General features: G+C 45.5%; 1 protein-coding gene across 1 annotated transcript in view; it reads right to left on the bottom strand.

Moving 5' to 3' along the window:
- The window catches only part of kirrel3a (kirre like nephrin family adhesion molecule 3a), a 611,527-nt gene that overhangs the window by 173,866 nt on the left and 418,051 nt on the right, over nt 1–19,610 (bottom strand). The window lies entirely within an intron of this gene.

The following is a 19,610-nucleotide window of genomic DNA, read 5'->3' as shown; positions in this document are numbered from 1 at the left end:
ACTTTTAAGAAATAAAATATCCCAAGGCACTTTACAGGAGATTCGTAAAACAAAATATAACACTAAATCACTTAATGGGATATTAGGTTAGATTACTAAAAGCTTGGTTAAAGAGGTAGATTTTAAGGAGTATTTTAAAGAAGAAAAGTGAAGTAGAGAGGTAGACAGGTGTAGACAGGGAATTCCAAATCTTGGGGTCTGGGGAACTAAAGATATGGTCACCAATGGTTAAAGCTGGAGATGTTCAAGAGGTCAGGATTCGAGGAACGCGAATATCTCAGAGGCTATGAGGATGGGGGAGATATAGAGATAGGGAGGGGAAAAACAATAGAGGGATTTGAAAACAAGAATGAGAATTTTAAAATCAAGGTGTTGCCTGACTGGGTGCCAGTGTAGGTCAACGAGCACAGGTGTGACAGGCGAATGGGATTTGCTGTGAGTTAAGACACTGGCAGCAAAGTTTTAGATGACCTCAAGTCTACAGGGTGGGAGTCCAGCCAGGAGTGCATTGGAATAGTGAAGTATCGAGGTAACAAAGGCATGAATGAGAAATTCAGCAATAATTTGAGAAGGACCAATAATTCCTGAGTGTATTGCCAAAAGCTAAGTGCATCCTCTAGATGGCCTGACCAGGGCTCTGTTCAACTAAAGGACTGGGAGACTCTAAAACACAGCTCTGAATACAAGTGGAGGTAAAAGTGCCCCTGCTTCTATCTAATGGGGACACTGACTAGTATGTTTGGTGCAACTCCATTGCCAGCTACATGCCTGGCACTCCTGCATCGTTCCTCCACCTGTTTGCCCAAAACACAAAAGCACGTGTGGGGGTGGGGTGGGGGAAATCCACTGTCTAAAATGGGAGAGGGATGGACGGCAGCCTTACACTCTGGCTGAGAGAAAAGAAAACAGAAAAAGATCAAACGACTTGCCTGGATAAAAGTAGATTTCAACAAGATAAAAAAAAAGGGAACTAGCCCAGTTTATTTGGAAAGAAGTGACCATTGGGAAACTCAAAGCCAGATGAAATGAGATGGCACAGCAAGAAAGGGAAAGGAGGCAAGGACTTTCTGGGACAAGAATGACAGTGAAAATCCTGGGCTAATCAAACAGCAAAAAATCAGGGTGGGGAAAATGTAAAAGGGAATGCAATTAGGGAAGCTGAGGAGGATCTGTAAACAGATGGACAGGGACCATAAAGGGAAATATTAAAAGATTTTATAAACACATCAGAAATTAACTATGAGTAGGGATGAAAGAAAATGTATAGGATTTCCCTGTGGTGAAATGAGACATGAAATTAATACTTTTCCTCAAATTTCACTGAAAAGTGTTGTTGTGGAATGAAAGAAATTCTCACTCACACCAGATACAGGTTCGGTAAGAGCTACAGATACAGGCCAGAGTGGATGATATAGATGGAGCATGTTATTTAACCTACATTTTTATTGTGCCACATGACAAGGACATTAAATTAAAGTAACATTAAACATTGAGCAAAGCTTCCAATTGGAAGGAATAGACACATTGGCACATAGAAACTAAGAGCAGGAGTAGATCATTCGGCCCTTCGAGCCTGCTCCACCACTCAATGTGAACATGGCTGATCCTCTATCTCAACGCCATATTCCTACTTTCTCTCCATACCCCTTGATGCCCCTAATATCCAAACAATTATCAATTTATTTCTTGAATATGACCCGGCCATCACAGCCTTCTGTGGTAGAGAATTCCACAGTTTGACCGCCCTCTGAGTGAAGAACTTTTTCCTCATCGCAGTCCTAAATGACCTGCCCCGTATCCTGAGACTGTGGCCCCTGGTTCTAGATTCCCCAACCAGGGGAAACATCCTCCCTGCAGCCAGTCTGTCCAGCCCTGTTAGAATTTTTTATGTTTCAATCAGATCCCCTCTCATTCTTCTAAAGTCTAGTGAATGCAGGCCGAGTTGAACAAACCTCTCCTTATACAACAGTCCTGCCATGCCCAGTATCGGCCTAGTGGACCTTCACTTCACTCCCTCTGTGGCAAGCATGTCCTTTCTTAGGTAGGGAGACCAAATCTGCATACAGTACTCCAGGTGTGGTCTCACCAAGGCCCTGTATAACTGCAGTTAGACATCCCTACTTCTGAACTCAAATCATCTTGCAATGAAGTCCAACATACCACTTGCCTTCCTAATTACTTGCTGCATCTGCCTGTTTACTTTCATTGACTGGTGTACCAGGACACCTAGGCTTGAATTTTTCAGGCGGTGGGCGGGTTCGGCAGGAGTAGGTGGAGCTGGCCGTGTAGTTGATGGCCGCCCGCGATTGACTCCACGCCGCCATTTTACGCGGGCAGGCCAATTACGGCCCTCCCAGCGTAAGACGTGAGCCATTGCACTCAGCACTACCTGCGTGGGTGGGGGGAGGAGGGAGAGTCGGGGCCAGCGCTCTTTCGTGCATACCTCAAAGAGCGCTTCAATCTCCCTGAGGCACGGAGCTGCCTCAGGGAGATTGAATAGATATTGAAATGATTAAATAAATGGAGAAAAAATTTAATTAAACATGACCTCTCATGTGACTGTATCACATGAGATGGGACATGTTTTTATATCTTGGAAATTTTTTAAAATGTATTTAATATAAACTTTAGGAAACCTCATCCCGCTCATGGATGAGGTCACCTGCCCGCCAATCCTCCAACTCACAACCCCTGCTCTTCAAGATTTGAGTCACTCAGAGTCTCCTCCCACCACTCTACCATCTGTGGTCAACCTGTCAGCCATCTTGCTCCTTCCCTAAACTTTTGCTTTACTATATCATTCCTCACCTTCAAAATCCTTTGGACAAGTCACCTCTCACACAATGTGTTTTTTAAGAAAAGAAAGACTTGAACACAGAATCTCAGAACTTTTTGCAATAGCTAATGAAGTACTTTTTTTTTTTGGAGTGCTGTCTTTGCTGAAACATTGCCAACACGACAGCCAATTTGCAGACAGCAAGCTCTCAAATTATAATATGGTAATATGTTAATCCAGGTAATCGATTTTATTGACATTGGTTGAGATATAGATATGGGAGACAGCACTGAGGAGAACTCCTCTATTCTTTTTTAAAACAGTGTTACAGAAACTTGCACTTCCTCAAAAAACAACTGAAGGGTCAGCCTAGATTATGTCCTCAGTTCTCTGGAGTAGGACTTGTGATAAGACCAGCCCCCGGAGGTGGGGGGTGTTCCCCCAATTTGTTATGGTCCTAGGCGAGGTACCCCAAATTGTTATGCTGGGTGAGGAAAAGTGAACTGGCTCCCTTTCTTTATTCAACCCTCCTCAGTTGGTCGCAATAAGGTTAATTTAAGAAGGATCCGTTCCCTCATGGATACATTTTCCCAGTCCAAATGTATTTATGTTTTAAAAGGAGCCAATTTAACCAGGCTGCTTATGAGTCAAAGAAAAAGCGAGTTTATTAGTTACTAAAACTCGAGGAAAAATAATAAAAGCGCAACACACACACACAAAGGTTAGAAATGAGAAATTGAGTCCAAAAATAAAAGTTAAAAAAGATATTTAAAATCAGTCCTTGGCTTGTCAAAGGAGTAGATGGTGAAACGTTGTGGCTGTTAAGTTGTTGTGATTCCGGTAGCGCTGTCTTTGGCAGTGGAGCAGTTGGTTTTGGAGAATCTTTATTCTGCAGGTTAGCTGAAAGGAGTTGTCCTGTTTCCTTTCCGACTGTGGCTTTGCTGACCTGTGACTTGCTTCCACCAACTGAGGAGAAAGAGTTTTTTTTTACCCGCAAGTGCAGTTGGTGTTCTTCAGCTGTGATCTTTACTGCACACACACACACCAGAACAAAACGCCAGACTAGCAAACAGAACTAGCGCAACCACAGGAGATTCAGTTTGACGTGCCTCTGTCTGAATTAGGCCTGTCACACCTTTTAGGTGCGACATTCAATTCTTTCTGAACTAGTTGGTCAAGCAATCCACATAGGAATTTTTCAGCAAGTCTTAACCAGCTTTTTCTTGTATGTCCTTTTTTAAAAAAAAATACATGTCTTACTTAAAAGTTTAATCTGTCCATAAGTAATTTGGAGATAGGACCCTGTGGTCATGGCACTTGGCCAGAATTTTAGGTCCTGTGGGTGGGCGCGCGCCAGACCCAAAAGGGCGTAAAATTGCACAAGATGACATCGGGCGAGCGTCCTGACATCATCGTGCACTCGCGCAATATTTTTCTCGGCGGGTGTGCGCAAAAGTGGGAAGAGCACCCGCTGACATTTAGGCAGGCAATTAAGCTCATTAACGGCCCAATGGAAAGCAATTTTTCATGGCCTGTCCAGCCTTATGGTTGGCGGATTGGCCAATCAGCCAGGCGGGCTTTACATTTTTGATGAAACCTCATCCAAGGACGGGATGAAATCTCCGTTAGGATTTAAAACAAAAGGAAATATCTGGGTGCTGTTTGTTTTTGAATGAGGTATGCTGTCAAGCGCTTGATTGTGCTGCATGGACATTTTTTTGCAGCATTTTTCTGCTTTATTTTGTTATTTGGAGGTCTGCAGCTCCCTGAGGCAGCTGTCTGCCTTCAGGGAGCTCAGTGGGAGCGCTCACCAACACCCGCAGTGACATCGGCGCCTGCCCTCTTCCTGCCCCCACCGGCAGTGCTCAGCCTTTCTCTGGGCACGTTCCATGCTGGCTGCCCGTTAATTGGCCAACCAGCATGAAATCACGGTCAGAGGCCGATCGCGGTCAGGGTGGAGGGTTTGCCATACACTTTTGGGTCCGCCGATCACGCGTGCCCAACGAGTGCAAAATTCAGGCTTTGAAATCCCAATCTTCTGACTTAGAGGCAAGAAAGCTGCCCTAAATCAACTCAAGTCTGATCCTAATCTGTGAAACAGCTGTCAGTGTTTTAACAGGTTAAAGACGCTGGCTTTGAGATTTGGCGGGGGAGTGGTCTCACGCCGTAACTCTGGATGCAGAATGGGGATCTCTTGCAGAAATTCAGGGCCACTATATAAATGCAAGGCCCTGATATAAAGAAACCAATCAGTGTCATAAAAATGGTGCTTCAGAGTATGAGCAGTGCCATTGACAACCTGTATGTGTGGATATTTTCCTCAGAAAAATGCAACATTTTCAAGTCCCTACATTTTAAGATCAAAATAAAGTTCCAGGCTGTACAATTCCTTGTAGCTGCTCCCAGGCCACTGGTGTTACTTCCCTGGAATTGTGGAGATGAAGCTGAATGAAGTTTCTGCTGCACTTCCAGCTGCTAAAAGTTGTCATGGAAATGGAAAGTACAGAACTTGAGTGTTGCTGAAAAAAAAACGAGAGGAGCTGTCAAAGCTTTTCACCTTGCACATTGTATGAAGTGCTGTTCCCTTTCAGGTTTGGTATTCCTGCGATTCTGTCCTGATGAATACAGGACAAAAAGCTTTGGCGGCATGTCTCTTTTTTCAGCAACACTCAGGAAATGGAAAGGTTAGAAACAAAGAGGGACAATTTCAGAAGCATCCAGCCAGCTGCCAAGTCAATGTCCCACTCCTATGCACCCAACTGCACAGGCCAATTACCCCGGTGCACAAATACTGAGATCTAAGTAGCCCCAGATATTGGCTTCAGCCTTGCTGATACTGAGGGTGGTGCTGCAGCAGCTCACAGTTAAGTGATGGGGTTGGGTTTTTGGAGCTCGGGCCTGGATTGGGTGGCTCAGGGAAGGAGACATTGGGAACTGGACAAGGCATCGAGAATGGGGTTGGGTGGGGGGGGTGGGGTGGCGAGAGAATTATTGATCAGTGAGTGGGGATGACAGACAGCAGAGGCTAGGGGACCTTGGGGATTGGGGATCCCATGGCTGGGAGTGATGGCAATCAAGGTGGTAAATCATTAACCATTTTTTAACCCTTTAAAGGTTAGGGTTGGTTTTTCCTCATTGTGATGGCATCAGCATTCTCAGGAAAAAGCCGTAATGCAGCAGGGGCCTGAAACAGGCATTGTGGCCATTTATTTGCATATGTAAATGAGCTAATGGCTGTTCAATGGGTAAAGGAGCCCTCTCATAATATAGCGGCTGCCATATTTCCATTGGAACTAAGAACAATCATTCTGTCCCAAATTTTGGGGTCTTAGAAGGCCGCGAGCAGCTAAGAAACAGCCCAATTTAACCCACATAAGATACATGCCTGGGAAGAATTTTGAGCTAACAGACTTTTTGGTGCCCGCTCTTAAAGAGGGCTGTGGAACAACTTGCCCAGGAACTGGGTGATGGATGAAGGAATGGCCTTGATACATTGGATTAGTTGGGTGAATTACTGGGTAAAAGTATGAACATCGAATGAAGGATAATTCATAAGCAGCCAATGGAAACAAAATGCCTGGTTGGCTAATTTAGGATGGATAGCCAGGACTGGAGCAATGACTCGTTATATCGAAACATTAAAGGAGCGAAGGTCACTTGGCCAAAATCAGATGGCATTATTGACTTGTTATTACACAAAGCTGCCTTGAGAATGAATGTACTCACTTACTTTGCAAAGACACTCAGAAAAATATAAGGGAACAAATATGACAGCTGTTCTGCTGGACTGTGAGAAAAGGAAAACATCCTGCCCAGCAGTAAAGATACAAACATGCAAACTTACAGCGATTTTCAGGAAGTCATGAGCAGCATTCAAGGAAGTCATTGACAAATATTCCAATAGCCACAGCTCCAGCTCAGTGTCAGTGACCACGATAAGACGGAACACGCTTCATCTCTTCATCCTGTCTCGCACTGTAGTATGTCCTGAACTTTGGACTGTGGTCAACTGCTCTCCTCTTTTTAGCTCCGACCCTCAGCACTGGCACCATTTCAAACAAACATAATGGACAAAAACTTGCATTTATATAGCACCGTAACTGTAGTAAAGTGTCCCGATGCGCTTCACACAAGTGTTATCAGTCAAAACTTGACAATGAGCCAAAGGAGGTGTAAGGACAGGTGGCAGTCAGGCTAAATGAAGGGTCTGAAAGGAGGAGAGAGAGGTAGAGAGAGCTCAGGATGGAATTCCAGAATTGAGGGCCGAGGCAGTTGAAGGCACAGCCACCAATCGAGTAGCGATGATAATCAGGAAATGCAAGAGTGATCAAAATTGAAGCAATGTGAATTTTTCAGAGGATTGTAGTGGGACTGGAAGAGGCAGGGATGAGACCATGGAGAGATTCAAATTCAAGGGTGAGCATTTTAAAATCGAGACATTGCCACACCAGGTGGACAATGAGCCGAGGGTGATGGGTGAATAGGATTCGCTGCGATGGGCAGCAGAGTTTTGGATGACTTTAAGTTTCTGGAGTGTGGCAGATGGGGAGCTGGCCTGCAGAGCATTGGAATCGGCAAATCTGGAGGTCACACAAGTATGAATGAGGCAGATGGGCTGAGGCAGAGATGGAGAGGGGAGAGGAGGAAACTGCAGCTGGTGGTGATACATCATCCAAAAGCAGCAAATGCAGCTCCAAGATTTCCTACAGATCCTGGGGGAAAATCAAAAAGGATTTTAAGATCGAATTCAGTGGATTTCTCCCGGTTCTAGTCCTAAATATAATTTGAGGGGGTCGAGCGTGTTTGGAACAGGGCCTGAGCTGCTAAAGCCTTGGAGGTTCCTGTCAAGATAGATAACTGTCCATAGCAAAGAATGTAAGAACGTGCAGTCACGTGGATATTCTACAGCCTGAGGTGTATCCCTGTGACACTGGCACTCGCCATATTCAGGCTAATTAGGGAACATTCCTCGAAGCCTGGAATGTTCCAAGAGGCCAGCACAAGGATGCCCAGTGGGCACATCATTTACGAAATAAAAGCAGAAGTAGGCCATTTGGCCCATCGAGACTGCTCCGCCATTCAATAAGATCGTGGCTGATCTACTTGTGTTTCGAATTTCGCATTCCCATCTACCCCCGATAACCTTTGATTCCCTTGCCTAACAAGAATCTATCTACCGCTGCTTTAAAAATATTCAATGACCCTTCCAAAGTCACACAAACCTCTGAGAGAAAAGATTTCTCCTCATCTCTGTCCTAAAAGAGCAACCCCTAATTTTAAAACAGTGCCCCCTGGTTCTGGACTCACCCACAAGAGGAAACATCCTTTCCATATCCACCTTGTCAAGGCCGTTCAGGATCTTGTATACTTCAATCAAATCATCCCTCACTCTTCTAAACTGCAGTGGAAACAAGCCCAGTCTGCCTCACCTTTCCTCATAAGACAACCCACTCATTCCAGGTATCAATCTAGTAAACCTCCTGTGAACCGTCTGCAACACATTTACATCCTTCCTTAAATAAGGAGATCAAAACTGCACACAGTATTTGAGATATGGTCTCACCAATGCCCTGTGTAACTGAAGCATCTTGTAAGTTTTTGTGACTCATGCACTAGAACACCAAGATCCCTCTGCACCTTGGAATTATGCAGCTGTTCTCTATTTAAGTAATACTCTGCATTTTTATTCTTCCCGCCAAAGTGAACAACTTCACATTTCCTACATTATGCTCCATCTGGCATATTTTTGCCCACTCACTCAACCTATCTATGTCCGTCTGCAACCTCCTGATGTCCTCTTCACAACATATTTTCCTACCTATCTTTGTGTTATCTGCAAATGTAGCTACCATGCATTCACTCCCCTCATCTAAGTCATTGATATAAATTGTAAAAGGTTGAGGCCCCAGCACAGACCCCTGTGGGACTCTATCTGTCACATCCTGCCAATCAGAAAAAGACCCATTCCCTTACTATTCCGCATCTCCACCTAATCCGATTCTATATCCTGATCTCCTTAACCAAGGTCATCTCTAATTATTGCACTAATACCATCCTTGATTAACAGTGCTACCCCTCCAACTTTCCCTAGCTTCCTATTCTTCTTGAATATCATATACCCCTCAATATTCAGGATCCAATCCTGTCATCCTGCAGCCAGGTCTCCATAATGACTATCAGATCATATTTATTTATTTCAATGTGTGCTATCAATTAATTTACGTTATTATGAATGCTATGCACATTCCGATACAGAGCCTTTAGCTTTGTATTCTTGTTATCTTTGTAACATCTAGTCTTGACTAGTGGTGTACTGTTAGGTTTTAACTCTCTGCTCGTTCCTGCTATTCTATGACTCTCATTTCCCATATTACTATTATGGTCTCCTGCCTTGTACCTACCCCTTAATTTGCCACATCTACCCAAGCTTGATCCCTCAGCACCCCCTTCTTTAATTTAAAGCCCTCTACTTCCCCAGTTAAGCAATTCACAAGAACACACCGCCCAGCACAATTCAGATGTGGACTGTCCCAACAGTGCAGCCCCCTCTTCCCCTAGTACTGGAACCTACTTCTCCCACACCAGTCTTTGAGCCACATATTGATCTCTTTAATGTTATTTGCCCTATGTTAAATTGCACATGGCTCAGGTAATAATCCAGAATTATTACTTTGAGGTTCTGGTTCTTAATTTGGTACCTAGCTGCTCATACTGACTGTGAAGAGCCTCCTTCCTTGTCCTGCCTATGCCATTGGTACCTACGTGGGCCATGACGACTGGGTCCTCCCCCTCCCACTGCAAGTTCCTCTCCAGCCCCGAGCAGATATCCCAAACCCTAGCACCGGGCAGGCAACACAGTCTTCTTGACTTTTGCTCTTTGTTGCAGAGAACAGTGTCAATCCCCCTCACTATACTGTCCCCTACCATCACGGCTCCCTGAACCACAGTGCCATGGCCAGCCTGCTTATCCACCTTGCAGACCTCGCTTTCATCAACATAGGTTGTGAGCACCTCAAAGCTCTTGGCAACTGAAAAGTCTGAAGCTCCTCCACTACTGTCTGCTCGGTCCCATTAGCTGCCTTACTCACAGTCACATCCTCCTGTCCCTAACTGCTGACCAAACCAAATGACCCTATTCTAAGAGGTGCCTAAGAGGTGTCTACTATAGGCATATAAATATTAAAAAGGTGGTAAAAGGAGGAGTGGGGCCAATTAGGGAATTAAAAGGAAATTTACACATGGATGAAGGGGCCATGGTTGAGGCATTAAATGAATACTTTGCATCTGTCTTTACCAAGGAGAGAGATGCTACCCAGGCCATGGTGACAGACGATGAAACTCTGTCACTAGAAGGGTTCTAAATTGATAAGGAGGAAGTGCTGAATAGACTGCCGGCACTTAAAGTTCATAAGGCATCGAGACCAGATGAGATGCATCCAAGGATATTAAAGGAAGTGAGAGCAGAAATTGGAGGGGCATTGGTCATAATCTTTCAGTCTCCTCTGGACTCAGGGAAGGTGTGAGAGGACTGGAGATTTGCAAATATTACAACCTTGTTCAAAAAAGGTTTTAAGGATAAGCCCAGCAATTCAGACCAGTCAGTTTAACTTCAGTGGTGGGCAAGATTCTACAAATAATTATTCAGGATAGAATTAGTAGTCACATGGAAAAATATGGGTTGATAACGAAGAGCCAGCATGGATTCCTAAAAGGGAAATTGTGTTTAACTAACTTGCTGGAGTTTTTTGAAGAGGTAACAGAAAAGGTTGATGAACGTAATGCTTTTGATGTGATGTACATGGACTTTCAAAAGGCATATGATACAGTGCCAAATAACAGACTTGTGAGAAAAGTTATTGTTCATAGAATAAAAGGGACAGTAGCAAGGTTGGCTGAAAAATAGGAAGCAGAGAGTAATGGTCAATGGATATTTTTCAGGCTGGAGGAAGGTTTGTAGTGCAGTTCCCCAGGGGTTGTTTTGGGACCCTTACTTTTCCTGATATATATATTAATGATCTAGATCTTGGTGTGCAGCGGACAATTTCAAAATTTGCAGATGATACGGAGATTGGGAGCATTGTAAACTGTGAGGAGGACAGTGTGGAACTTCAAGAAGACATAGACAAGTTGGTGGAGTGGGCAGATAGGTGGCAGATGAAGTTCAATGTGGAGAAGTGTGAGGTGATGCATTTTGGCAGGAAGAACATGAACAGACAATATAAAATAAGGGATGAAATTTTGAAAGGGGTGCAGGAGCTGAAAGACTTGGGTATATATGTGCATAGGTCATTGAAGGTGGTAGGACAGGTGGAGAGAGCAGTTAATAAAGCATATAGTATCCTGGGCTTTATTAATAGGGGCATAGAGTACAAGAGCAATGAAGTTATGTTGAGTTTATATGAGACACTCATTAGACCTCAGCTAGAGTATTGTGTACAGTTCTGCACACCACATTATAGGAAGGATGTGAACACATTGGAGAGAGTGCAGAAGAGGTTTACAAGAATGGTTTACAGTGATGATAAACTTCAGTTACAAAGATATATTGGAGAGGTTGGGTCTGTTCTCCTTGGAGAGAAGAAGGCTAAGAGGAGATTTTATAGAGATGTTCAAAATCATGAGGGGGCCGGAGAGAATAGATAGGGAGATGCTGTTCCCGTTCGTAAAAGGATCAAGAACGTGAGGACACAGATTTAAAGTGATTTGCAAAAGAAGAAAATATGATGTGAGAAAAAGCTTTTTCACGTAATGAGTGGTTCGGGTCTGGAATGCACTGCCTAGAAGTGTGGTGGAGACAAGTTCAACTGAAACATTCAAGAGGGCATTAGATGATTATTTGAATAGGAACAATATGCAGGGGTACGGGGAAAAGGCAGGGCAATGGCACTAGGTCATATTGCTCATTTGGAGAGCTGGTGTAGACATGATGGGCTGAATGGCCTCCTGTGCTGTTAAAATTCTGTGATTCTGTGATCATCTTCTGGAACAAAGTGTCCAGGTTTTCTCCCCCTCACTTATGTTGCACAGTGTCTGCAGTTCAGCTTCCAGATCAATAATCCTGAACCAGAATTCCTCAAGCTGCTTACACTTTCTGCAAACATGTTTGTCATGGATCGCCCTGGCATCCAAAAGATCCCACATTCTAATGCTGCAACATAACAGCTGTCCTGCCATTGTTACATATGTTATTTAGTTAACTTAATTTAATTACTCACTTAATTAACTTGGAAAAGTTTCTATACATACTACAAACCATCCCCCCCTTTACCGAATTCCCACATGAACCTAAATTGCTACTTACTCAGTCTCCATCTCACTCTGGTGTAGTCGCCTGTCTCCTCAGGCACCCTTTACTGCTCATGCAGTTTGAAAAGCCTGTCTCTTTTATAGACCCTCTGATGAGGCACTAGCTAGTTTAGCTTCCTGCTACAGTAATTAACACCACTTGAACCAACTGCTTTCAGGTGATTAACAGACAACTACCACTCCAGGCAGTTCTCTGTTTAACAAGGTAACCTAACTGACTTGAAGGTTAGTACTGTGTCAGATCTTGATTCTTAATCTATAGTTAAAACCTGAAAAGGACTTACCAGGATTTACCACCTGAGCCTAATTTGCCACTCACTCAGTCTCCGTCTCACTCCCGCGTAGTCGCCTGTCTCCTCATGCGCCCCTCACTGATGTTTCTGGGACTGTTTGCCAGAATATTTTCAGGGCTGCAGTTAACAGCATAAGGCGCCCCTCAGACGGTAACATTCCATCCACATTTGGATGTTAATTCAGCTTCTCCACTCCCTCAGTCTCATTAACCAGACAGCCGCACCCCCCAACCATGCTAATGACATCATCTGCCTCTCTGCTCAACAGGCAGAAACAATAAAAGCTGCACAGAAATAAATCCAAGAGATTAAAGCGGTAGAGAGTTCTGATAACCTTGACGGATGTTTGGTAGAGTAGCTGGCACAGTGTGTATTCTCTAGCAAGAATTCTGTCACAGTTCTCGCTTTCACAGTGAAATGGAGGTACTCTGAGGGGAGGCAGCCTTAATGGGTGTCACTCACTTTGGTTCAATAGGTATTTTGGAATGGTGACAGATGCAACATCAAAGATAAGGCAGACATGGCCCTTGGTGCAGCAATGGGATTTTCTAACACAAGATTTTTTTAAATTCAAGTTGCATCAGTGCTTTATGAATATCAGGGTTGGGTAAACAGCTCATGATACACAATCCAACCCGTCACTGCCTCATACCAACAAACACTCTGCTGTGGGGCTCACAAAGGCTGGAAGGTGCTGACTTAAGACCAGAGCTGAATGTCATGACAGATTTAATTCCTTCTGGCTTCAGTGCTTCCCTGGAGAAATGTGGCTGTTTATTCTGTTTGTTCAATTTTACCTCCCCAGTCATAACAGGAAATATCAAATAATGGACAGAGTGACAGAGTGACAGGGCTGTGTGAATGCTTGCTCTTTATAGCTGTGCAGAAGGAGCTCATTTTTCCCTCTTTCTATGACATTCGTCAAATGCTTTCCCCATCTGCCTCTAAATTGTCAGATTGATTATCTGAATTCTAGTACTGGATGAGCAGCCATTTTCTTTGGTAACTGGCACAAACTTCATTCCTTCATGACCCATTCCATCCATCTCCTCAGGAAACGTCTGAGCTGAATTAGACTGCTCGCAACCTCGGTGCCATGTTCGACTCTGAGATGGGCTTCCGAACTCATATCAGCATCATCATCTTCAGGCTGAATCATTGTACCCGTGGTCGGTCTCTATCTTGAAGCAGAGAGCAAAAACATAGGGCAGGATTGTCCCAGGTTTGCACTAAGTGCGGTAGCGGGCAGCTAAAACGTTTTACCTGCCAGCTGCAATGGCAGCTTTTCACGCTCTATTGTCCCAAACTCGCTGCATTAATTATGCATTTCTGGGAGATGCGCCATTTCCATGGCTCTCATTTGCCCGCCACGCCATCGCCTCGCCGCTTCAGTGCACCAGGCATCATATATAAAGTCCAACCGCATGCACACCTCTCAGTGCTTCCAGCCCAGGATGGCTACAAAGGAGACATGGCCCTGAAAGGCAAAAAGACTGCAACCCCCGGGGGCAATGATGCATCCTTTGAGCACCTTTTGGATGCCGTGGAGGCCCGGCGTGATGTCCTCCACCCTCGGTCCAGCCACAGGATGGACAGCAACCTCACTAATCCAGCTTTCGAGGTGGTAGCAGTGGTAGTCAGCACAGACACCCTACAAAAGGGGACAGCCCCCCCAGTGCCACAAGTGAATGACTGATCTCCGTTCCGCCAGGGTAAGTCACTCTTCTCATCACTCCCAACTCACGCAATCACAAACCCATCACACATCCACATGGACCTCACTCACTGCGACCATTCACTCTCCCACACTCACCGACATTGTCCTCATCCCATCCAACGGACCACTTACCACCACACAGGACAGGCATACTTATCATCTGGCCTGGCAGGCGTCCTGCTTACACTTTCTCCATCTCTATTCATGCAGGACAAGCTGGCACACAACAAGAGAGAGAGGTCGCAGACTGGTGGAGGACTTTGAAAACAGAGCCATCCAGCTGGTCGGCGAGGATCTGGACTGTTCCTGTGCTGATGGTGGGGTCGGCGCTGATCTACCAAGTGAGGATCCAGCAGTGCAACATCCATCAGATAACCATGCTGTGAGTGATGTGTCCTGTTTCACTGACATGCATTAATTATCTCCCCTTGTTTTCGCAAGCATATCTGCCAAACAGCCGACAGAATCCTCAACCCAGGGCCTCCAATCAACACCTGAAGAAACCTCTGAAGAGGAATCTGGAGGTACTCTGCTTGAAGTTCCTTCACACCCTCCACCAGCGCAGAGGCACACACCTCGGTGGGACCTAGCTTTAGAGTAGCCTCGGGATCACAATCTGGTGAGCACACTGCACTCTCTGATCCACAGCAGGCGGGTGGCAGGGACTTCCCAGGTCCCCGGCTCTTGGAGCACTGCTGGAGGCCAGAAATTTGCTGAGTTCGAGTCAGATGACAAGGCTATGGACTCGGTCATGTCACAGTTGCTGGAGCTGCAAAGGCAAGCTCGGGGTCATCAGGAAGAGATGTCCAAAGCACCCCTCAGATTGCAAGGCATGATGGAGAAGTCCATCCTTCAGTCTGAGATGGTAATGCCGGCATTGCAACGCACCAAGGTCAACACTGGTAGGATGGAGGCCACCATGGGGACCTTAGTCCAGGCTGCGTGGGCTCAACTCTATCACTGACGCCACAGTTGGCCTCCAACATTGTGTATGCGATAGGGGTGTGGGACAGCTCGATCTCACACCAGCTACCCCTTCTCCTCAAGGAGTCAGCCTGGGGCCCTCGGGCACCCATAGGGAGGAAAATCAACAGGTGTACACCCCGGACCCAAGTGACTCTGGGAGTGTCTGGCCCATCCGAATCCGTACTTCCTGTGACCTCAGCAGCTCCAGTTCCACAGGCTGACGAGGGTACCACTGCCACACAGCAAGACCCCGAAAGCAGGCCAGGGCCCTCCAAGTATCAGGCCTTCAGAGGACGCCTGTTAAAGTAATCACAGACAGAGCGTAGCAGTCAGCAGGCTGCCTCCACCGCCGCTTTGGATGGCCGGGAGCACCAAAATGTAGCGGCAGAGTTAGGAAAGTTAAGAAGATGTAACTCTTGTAGAGTTAAAACAATTAACTAAATTAACAAAAACAAGGGATAAATCAAGCACAGCCCCCAAATCAGGTCAGCTGTAAAATCAAGGAAAAACTTTAAAGGAAACTTACAAACATTAAACCAAAATGTGATTAAAGGGGTCAACAAAACACCCCAGTCCCCGCGGTGCCCACCGGGCATGGAAGGCCTCGATGGTGCCGGCAGACACCAAGAAGATGTAACTCTTTCGAGTTATCAACAGTCACAGATTGTAACTCTTTCGAGTACATTCACAGTTCTTGGTTTCCGGGCATGGGACATGAACCCACAACCTTCTGATTCAAAGGCGAGGGTGCTATGAACTGAGCCACAGCTGACACCTCAACCAAGAAGATGTAACTCTTTCGAGTTATCAACAGTCACAGATTGTAACTCTTTCGAGTACATTCACAGTTCTTGGTTTCCGGGAGTGGGATATGAACCCACAACCTTCTGATTCAAAGGCGAGGGTACTATGAACTGAGCCACAGCTGACACCTCAACCAAGAAGATGTAGTTGCACAGCCTGAGCATGGGTGTTAATCACTTGTACATACTGTTCACTATTGTCAATAAATTGCCAAGAATGTCTCCCTGCCTATGGCTCCTTGTTCTAATTAGCAGTGTTCGTGTCACTCAGATGTGAAATTTTTCTGCACAAGATAAAGGCAGGTGTCTCAGTCCAGAGCCTCTTCCCTGTGCTTTGTGCAGCCTCAAGACCAAAGTGGTGGTCCAGCCTTACACTCCCTGGGTATATCAGTGACCTCGATGGTGCTGGTCATTGCTGCCAGAGTGTAGTGGGCAGACATCACAGAGTTCCCTCAGTCTTTCTGTGTGCTCTCAGCACCTTGAAGTTGGGGCTGGGCCCCATCTCTTCAGCATCTGTGACCAGTTACATTGTGCTCCTGAAGGGCTCAGGTGCCAAAGGCTGACAATAGATCAGCTGCTTTTAAAGTTTCATGGCTGCGTCTCTATGATATGACCCTGATCACAGAGCGCAAGTGAGCTGCCCTCAGCCAGACAGGAGTCAGGCATTCTCAAAGGCTGTGTGAAGATCTATGGAGTGTCCCCATTGCATGTCGTCATCATCCTCCTGCAATCGAGCGAGTATTAAGGCCTCCACTGCACCTCCATGACAGGGACATTATCATAGAGCGTACATGCACTGCCATAAGCCAGACTGGAGTCAAACATTCATATATGCATTGCGAGTTGCATCATGAGCCTCATTATACCGTCGCTCTGCTGCAGTCTGAGGCCGCTGCACTGGTGTCATCAGCGATGCTCACTGCGGGTAGCCCTTGTTCCCAAGGAGCCATCCTTGCAGCTTCTGTGGACACTGGTTCTGTGACCAACTGAGGATGTAGGAGTCATGCACACTCCCTGGAAACCGTGCACAACCTGCAGGATGAGTTTCTGGTGGTCACACACCAGCTGCACATTCAGCGAATGGAAGCCCTTATGGTTGATATAGACCACCGTGTGTTGTGGCAGAGATCTGAGCGCCACATGAGTGCAGTCGATCACACCCTGAACCTGTGGGAAACCCGGGATCTGGGCAAATCCAATTGCTCTTGCATCCTGGCTGTCCTGGTGCCTGGCGAAATGCACAAAGTTGTGTGCCTTCGCGAAGATGGCATCCGTGACCTCATGGATGCATTTGTGGGTGGAGGCTTGTGATATACTACAGAGGTCGCCTGTGGAGCCCTGAAAGGAGCCACTGGCATAGAAATTGAGTGTAGAAACTGATACAACAGGCTTCTGTCTGGCTTCTGAACATCAAAGCTTCTTTTTGATGGTTTACCCATCAGGCATAACTATGTCATCTCCTCTCATAGCAAGATATGCACATAAGTTCCTATTGAACATATGAAATAGAAGCAGAAGAAGACCATGCAGCACATTGAGTCTCCTCTGCCCTTCAATATGATCATGGCTTATCTTTGGTCTCAACTCTACTTTCTTTCACCCACTTCCCAAATTCTTTTATTCACTGATAGACCAAAAATCTACTCAGCCTTAAATATATTCAGTGATGGAACATCCACAACTCTCTGGGGTAGAGAATTCCAATGATTCACAACCCTTTGAGTGAAGAAACTTCTCCTCATCTCAGTCCTAAATGATCGGCCCCTTATCCTGAGACTGTGACCCATGCTTTGATTCCCCAGCCAGGGTAGATAATGTCTGACAATCTACCCTGCCTGGCCCCTTCAGAATCTTGTATTTCAAACAAGCAGCATGGAGACTGAACTACCCTTATTCACCCGCACGCAACCCCTCAACCCCACTCAATCGCACGCCACTGTCAAGCACACTATGTGCTGCCCGTTTTAGAAAAAAAACAGCAGGGGTCTCACTTTGAAAGCAGTTCCATAGCCATTCTTAAATTTCTGCAATGCATGGTCACAGATTCCTGTAAAAATAAACATGCTGACCCAGGAAGACTGTTCAGCTGCATTAAAATAAAAGCAAAATACTGCAGATGCTGAAGATGTGAGATAAAAACCAAAACTGTTGGAAAAACTCAGCAGGTCTGGCAGCATCTGTGGAAAGAGAAAAACAATTAACGTTTCGAGTCCAATTTGACTTTTCTTCGGTTCCGAAGAAGACTGGACTCGAAACGTTAACTCTATTTCTCTCTCCACAGATGCCAGACCTGCTGAGTTTTTCCAACAGTTTCTCTTTTTATCTGCTCAGGTCCATTACACTGGGATTCTGGAATGACTGCCTGACTTGAAATTGAATGGAGTGGTTACTAAGAAGTAGCTTCACTGCCCCTTGAGTGGGGCTTTAGAGCCCTGGTCAAACTTTTCGTAATTCAGGCAGGAATTTTATTTTTTTTGCAGACTTTCTGTCTGGTTCTGACTTACTGCCTGTAAACATCCTTTGCTTTGACACATGAGGCACTTCGTAAACCTGGCACGATACATCCATCTGGAGTGATAAACAGCCACATTTAAGCTTGTATTCTGTCACTGGTTTCGCCTTGTCCTCATGACATTTGCTTCAAAGTGATCATTACTGGGAATGCTTTTGGAAGCTAATCTGATTTACTCTCCACTTATACCTCAATGACATTTGCTTTCCAGTTTGGAAAGTTTCTAACTATTGCTTTTTAAGAATTCATTCTTGGGATAGACTCATAGACTCATATATGTTTACAGCACAGAAAGGGCCATTCGGCCCATCATGTCTGCACCAGTCAACAAAGGTCTGACTACATTAAATCTCATTTTCCTGCACTTGGCCCATAGCCCTGGAGGTTATGGCATCACAAGTGAATATCTAAATACCTCTTAAATGTTATGAGAATTTCTGACTCAACCACCCTTTCAGGCAGTGAGTTCCAGATTCCCACCACGCTCTGCATGAGAAAAATTCTCCTCAACTCCTCCCTTAGCCTTCTACCTCTTACCTTAAATCTCTTCCCCCTGGTTATTGACCTCTCCACTAATTGAAAAAAGTCCCTTCCTATCCACCCTGTCTATGCCCCTCATAATCTTATACACCTCTATCAGGTCCCCTCTCAACCTTTGCTGCTCCAAGGAAAACAACCCCAGCCTATCCAATCTTTCCTCATAGCTCAGATCCTCCAGCCCAGGCGGCATCCTGGGAAATCTCCTCTGCACCCTCTCCAGTGCAATCACATCCTTCCTATAATGTGGTGACCAGAACTGCAAGCAATGCTCCAGTTGTGGCCTAACCAGTGTTTTATACAGTTCCAGCATAATCTCCCTGCTCTTGTATTCTATGCCTCGGCTAATAAAGGCAAGTATCCCATGTGCCTTATTAACCGTCTTATCTACCTGGCCTGCTACCCTCAGGGATCTGTGGATATGCGCACCAAGGTCCCTCTGATCTTCAGTACTTTCCAGGGTCCTACCATTCAGTGTAATCCCTTGCCTTGTTAGCCCTCCCCAAGTGCATTACCTCACACTTTTCAGGGTTCAATTCCATTTGCCACTGCTCTGCCCACCTGACCAGTCCATTGATATCCTCCTGCAGTTTACGGCTATCCTCCTCACTATTTACCACCCTACCAATTTTCGTGTCATCCACAAACTTCTTGATCATACCCCCTACATTTAAGTCCAAATCATTTGTGTACACCACAA

The sequence above is a fragment of the Cetorhinus maximus genome, chromosome 2 (genome assembly GCF_964194155.1).
Source record: "Cetorhinus maximus chromosome 2, sCetMax3.hap1.1, whole genome shotgun sequence".
In the NCBI taxonomy this organism is placed as follows: domain Eukaryota; kingdom Metazoa; phylum Chordata; class Chondrichthyes; order Lamniformes; family Cetorhinidae; genus Cetorhinus; species Cetorhinus maximus.
The sequence above is the reverse complement of the archived record's forward strand: the minus strand, read 5'-3'. Positions and strand labels throughout refer to the sequence as shown.